Source organism: Felis catus, chromosome B2 (assembly GCF_018350175.1).
Source record: "Felis catus isolate Fca126 chromosome B2, F.catus_Fca126_mat1.0, whole genome shotgun sequence".
Lineage (NCBI taxonomy): Eukaryota > Metazoa > Chordata > Mammalia > Carnivora > Felidae > Felis > Felis catus.
In genome coordinates this window covers 87,231,524-87,237,881 of record NC_058372.1, presented here as the reverse complement: position 1 = coordinate 87,237,881, position 6,358 = coordinate 87,231,524, and the positions used below count along the sequence as shown (strand labels likewise).

The following is a 6,358-nucleotide window of genomic DNA, read 5'->3' as shown; positions in this document are numbered from 1 at the left end:
GGAAAGAATATGTGAAAAGAACTTAAAGAAGGTCCATGTGGCTGATCATTTGAGAAAGAAGTGGAGAGTGGTGTAAGGTAAGACTGTGGACATAGGAAGGGGTCAAATCACAAACGTGAAGAGTCTAGATTTCTCTCTAACTATAGCTAGAGGCCACTGAAGTATTTTAAGCAAGGAAGTGTTTTGATCCAAGTTCCCTTGGCAGCGGTAGATGACTGCCCCCTAACCCCTGATTTCCACTGGCCTTCCAGCCTCCTCCTGTTGATATCACCTGAGCCCTCTAGGCGGTCCTCTTGAACAAGCTTCCTCCCAAGACACCTCAGGTCTGGCTCCCTTCCTCAGGACCCATTTACTGTTTACCCACAACAGTTAGTAGTACAGCTCACTCCCTCCACAGCACTCTCTCTTTGCCTGCCACCACAAGCCATGCCAGCCAACCTTTTGCCTTTATATTTGTCAGCACAAAGACAGGGACCTGTGTACCTCAAATGCCAGGAGCTACATGTGAGCCTTTCACAGTGGTTCTCTCAAGCTCACCTCCCTTGCCTTGGGAAAAAAAAGGGGAGCGGCGGCGGGGGAAGACACTGTAGATTTCCACATGTAGTCTCTAAATAAACCCTCACTCTTGAAACTCCAACCCCTAGTGAATTTTTCTTTATACATAGACTAAAATTAAATGTTCAGCTAATGCTGATAAAAAGCAAATTTTGGCCATCTCTTTTGCAATAGTGACCTAGTACCTCAGTCAGAATATTGGGTACCTTACAGTACTTCTCAGATTTGTGCCTCGCTGAAATTCTAAGGCTAAGAAAGTACAATTATAACAACTTTCAAAAATATTTCCCCCCAAAAGATATGATTATTAATAGTTAAACACCAGATATAATATTTTATTCATTTAGTCAAAAGTAATTTAAGGACCTACTTACTATATGCAGGTACCATCCTAGACACAAAGCACATAATAATGGACAAATCTCAAGTGAATGGTCTACTGAGGAGACAGATATGGGCACAATTATTCTGTATGCAATATGTAAAGCATATTATTATGTGTATATTCTATATATAAAAATTATGTGTTATACTTGTATGACATGAAAATCTAACCTGGAAATGTTCAGAAAAGAACAGTAGAGCATCAATGCAACCTTCAGTAATCATACCGGAATATTGCTGACTAAGGAAAAATGCCCCAGCCCTGGTGTTCAGAGTTTTTATTGGGGCTCCTGTACATATGTGTGATCAAATTATTACCCACATGGTTTATCTCAGTATCCAGGTTGACTGATACTGCATGACCCAAAAGCCCACCCTAAATCACATTGTTGGTACTTTGGATGAGGCCAGGTCCACCCTAAACCATACTGTCAGCCTATCCAGTATGACCCAAGACCCCCAGGCAAAAAGACAGTCTTATAAAACAAAGTCAAATCCCTGTTTGGATCATGTTAAATTCTACATACCTGCCAAGGCCTTGTCATTTCAAGATTCCCCTAGATTAAACTGGGGAAGAATCTACTTCCCAAGTTCACTCACACTAGTTAGGATTCATCGTGAACTGCTGGACTGAGGGCCATAGTTCCTCAATGGCTGTTGACCAGTGTTTGCCCTCAGTTTTTGCCACATGGTCCTCTGTAACATGGCAGTTTACTTCACCACATGACCAAGTTGAGAAGAGGGAGAAACTGCCATTGAGAGAGAGAGTGCTAGCAAGATGGAACTCACAGTCTTTTGAATTCTAATCATAGAAATGATATGCCATCAATTTTTGCTTTACTATATTAGTAGCAAGTCATTAGGTTTAGTCCACACTCAAGTGGAGAAGATTACACAAAGGCATGAATACAAGGTAGCAGAGATTATTTGGGGCCATGTTATAAACTGCCTACTACAGTGGGCCTAGGGAAAAGAGGCAGGGGAGAGGGAGCGGTTGAAGGTAGAAAGAAGAGGGGTAATTGATGAATCAAGCTTCTGGAGACAAAACAAAATGGAATGAGAGCACATGCAGGAGGGAAAGATGCTAAATGTAGAGAAAAATGAATGAGGGTCAATATTAAAATTTTCCTGGATCCAGATGTTTAAGGTTCTTCTATGATGTGACCCAAAGCACCAAAGAGCTGCAGGAAAATTCCTTTTACTATACAGAAAACTTGTTCCTTCTCAACTAACTAAACCTCCCCATTGCTACTGAAGTAGTCTTTTAAATCATGATATCTATGCAGAGAGTAGCACTTGAAACATTAATTATCTGCCACATTAAATTAGTGTAATAAAATACTTGAGTTGACAGAAAGTCAACTGAAGGTGGGTTTTATACACACTGGCAATAGACAGCTCATAGAGAAAACCGTATTTTCATAACTGAGTTAGCTATCTTAGTGGATCCTCAACAATGGCCAACTGTATACTAAGATCATTAGAACTGGCTTTAGTATTGGTCAGATTTTACCAAAATGCTAAATCCAATTCTAGGCTCAAAAGCAATTACTATAGAGGTAATATGACCCTTGGTTTCATTTCAGGTACAAATGGTCTTAAACTTTAAGATTTCAATTAAAGTGGTGATAACACTTCTGAAATTGAGGGCTTTAAACTTTGGGTTATATTAGATTCAGTTGAATTTTATAAGGTTTCCTTATGAAAAACATGGCATTCATATTAAATTGTTTGACTTTGAGTCTGATGACATAATAATAAATAGATGATTTATATATATACTTAAAATGAAACAGTAAGTCAGAATGGGTTCACTAATACAAGATTCAAATTCTATCATATGTCTTCCCCTTGTGAATGTTGTTGGAGAAAATCACAAAACTATGCTACCTGAATGCTTAATTTTTCATTATAAATCTCAAATAGTCACTCAGTACCCCCAGACATTTCTACTACACTTCCCTAATACACCTTTTAAAGTCACCAATATGATGATGACACATCTTATCTCTCCTCAAATCTCTAACAACCACTCTTTTCTCTCACTTCCAGTTGATATTTCACAGAGAAAATGGATGAAATAAAACACACACTATCTCAAATTCCAACCACCCAGTTCACCAACTTCAGCTACCTTTACCTGGATATCTTTCATTCTTCCTGTTAAGGAGAAATTGTCCTTGATCCTATTAGAGGATACATCACCTATGTAGTGAGTACAGTCCCCCTTGTCCTCCATGTCCGCAGTCCTGCAACCATTCCCCTTCTCTTCAACATCATCAACTTTTCTCTTTCTACTTGTTTATTTCCATAGCCTCACAAACATGTTCTAATATTTCTTGTCTTCAAACCACCATCTCTTGATGCCCACATCTCCTTCCTGCCCTCAGTTTTTGCTTTAAATTCCTGGGTAAAGTTTCTATATTTGCTGACTCGCCTCCCATTTTCTATCCATCCCAGTATAATCTGACATTTTCCCCTACAACTCTACTATTTTTCTTTTAAAAAATGTTTTTTAAATGTTTATTTGTTTTTGAGAGAGAGAGAGAGAGAGAGAGAGAGAGAGAGAGAGAGAGGCAGAACATGAGTGAGGGAGGGGCAGAGAGGGAGATACAGAATCCGAAGCAGGGTCCAGGCTCCAAGCTGTCAGCACAGAGTCTGACGCAGGGCTGTAACCCACAAACCATGAGATCATGATCTGAGCCAAAGTCGAACACTTAACTAACTGAGCCACCCAGTCACCCCCCCCCCCACTATTCAACTAAAATGGCTTTTATCAACATCAATAAGGACTTACATCTTGCCAAACTCAATAATTAACTTGCTTTCTCTTATTATTCCACTTAATCAGCATTTGATATACAGTTGACTCTTGGGCAATATGGGTTTGAACTGTGCTGGTCTGCTTACATGCAGATTTTTTTACAGTGGAGTACTGTAAATGTATTTTCTCTCATACATAATAAAATTTTCTCTAGCTTATTTTAATACAGTATATAACATGTATAGCATACTAAATATGAGCTAACCAACTACTTATGTTATTTGTAAGCTTCCAGTCAACAATAGGCTACTAGTAATTAAGTTTGGAGGAGTTAAAAGTTACATGTGGACTTTTAACTGTACTTGGGGTCAGTGTCACTAACCCTAGCAAAACAGATATTCCAGGAATACACCCTCTATTCTGTTCCATTGACTGTCTATCCTTACCCCAATACCATACTGTTTTGATTATTGTAGCTTTATAATAAATCCAGAAATCAGGTACTGTGAATCTTCCAACATTCTTCTTACCCCAAATTGTTTTGGTTATTTTAGATCCTTTGCATTTCTATATCAATTTCTGAAAGCATTTGTAAATTTCTACAAAAGGAAGAACCATTGGGATTTTGATTGGCATGCCACTGAATTTGTAGATAAATTTTGGAAGAAATCTTAACAGTATTGAGTCTTCCAATTGACTGTCATGTTATATCTTTATATTTAATTGGTATTCTTAAATTTCTCTTGGCAATATTATATAATATTCAGCATACAAAATCCTGTTTATATTTGTTAGATTTATCTTTGAGAATTTTTGATGCTATGAAAATGGTATTGCTTTTTAAATTGTAATTTCTAAGTGTTCATTGCTTGTCTAGAAAATCAATCCTTTTTTGTATACTGACATTGAATGCTTCCACCCTGAATATATTTAGTTCTAGTATCTGTTTTTGTATTTTCTTAAGGATGTTCTACATAAATGATTATGCCATCTGATAATGATTGCAGTTTCACCTTCTCCTTTCCCATCTATTTCAGTCTCATACCCTTTGGATCGGTCAGTTATCTCCAGTACAATGTTGAATAGAAGTAGACAAAAGTAGACATCATTGCCTGTTCTCAGTCTTCTGGAGAAACCATTCATTTTCATGATTTCAATAGGTTTGCCAAAGTTGCCATTTTCAGGTTTAGGAAATTTTCTTTTATTCCTAGTTTGCCAAGTTTTTATCATGAATGGATACTGAATTTTTCAAGTGATTTTTTTTTTGCAGATTAAGGTGAGGACATGGTTTGTCTTTTTAGTTTGTTGATACAATGAACTGCCATGATTGTGTTTAGAAACTTTAACCAAACTTGCATTCCCAAAATGAACCTGATTTTCTTAGTATAGGTAATCTTTTTTTTATATATTGCTGGATTTTATTTGGTAAAATTTCTGTCTCCATGTGAATGATATTGTATTGTAATTTTCTTTGTCATGTTTTGATATCAGTATAATGTTTGCCACATTAAATGAGTTTTGAAGTATTTCATCCTCTTCTATTTTCTTGAAGCGTTAGTAGAGAAGTGATTATTATTCCTTCTTTAAATGTTTGGGAGAATTCAATGGTAAAGCCATTTGGTCCTGGAATGTTCCTTGAAAAAACTCTGTGTGTGTGTGTGTGTGTGTGTGTGTGTGTGTGTGTGTGGTGAGAAAGGGAGAGGAGTTTTTTTTTTTTTTTTATCTTGTTTTATTTATTTAAGTAATCTCTATAACCAACACAGGGCTTGAACTCACAACCTCGAGATCAAGGGTCACATGCTCCTCCTACTGAGCCAGCCAGGCTCTCCAGAGACAGTTTTGTGGTTTTGTTTGTTTGTTTTGTTTTGTTTTGTTTTAATTTTGAGAGAGAGAGAGTGCACACACACGAGGGGAAGGGCAAGAGAGAGGAGAGAGAAAATCTCAAACAGGCTCTGTGCCAATAGTACAAAGCCCCATGAGGAACCGTGAGATCATGACCTGAACTGAAATCAAGGGCCAGCACTCAAGTGACTGAGTCAACTCAGGTGCCCCAGAAGTTTTGTTTTTTTTTTTTTAATTAAAATTACTATAATGGATATAGAACCATTCAAGTTTTCTTTTTCTTCTTTTGTGAGCTTTGGCAGTTGGTGTCTTTCAAAGAATTTGTCCATTTCATCTATGTTTGTTGGCATAAAAAAATGCTAATATGCTTATCCTTTTAATGTCTGTAACAGTCTGTAGTGATGACAGATCTTTAATTCCTGATATTAGTAATTTGTGTTTTCTCCCTTTTTCTTGATAATTCTGGCTAAAAAGTGTATCAATTAAATTCATCTTTTCAAAGAACCACCTTTTGATTGCATTTATTTCCTCTATTCTTCTGTTTCATTTCATTTTTTTCTCTCTTTATATCCTTCATTTTGCTTGATTTGGTTTTATTTTGCTGGTTTTTTTTCTAGTTTCTTTAGAAATTTAAATCATTAACTTAGGTCTTTTTTCTTCTCTAATGTAAGCAGTTAAAATAAAAAAAATTACTGTGCTTTCATTTCATTTAATTCAAAATATTTTTTTCATTTTCTTAGTGATTTCTTCTTTGACCCATGGGTTTATTAGAAGTGTGTTACTTAATGTCCAAATATTGAGAGATTTATTGCA

General features: G+C 36.5%; 1 long non-coding RNA gene across 3 annotated transcripts in view; it reads right to left on the bottom strand.

Annotated features, from left to right (window-relative positions):
- Positions 1 to 6,358, bottom strand: part of LOC111560502 — a 415,346-nt gene that overhangs the window by 406,908 nt on the left and 2,080 nt on the right. The gene's annotated exons all lie outside the window — the stretch shown is intronic.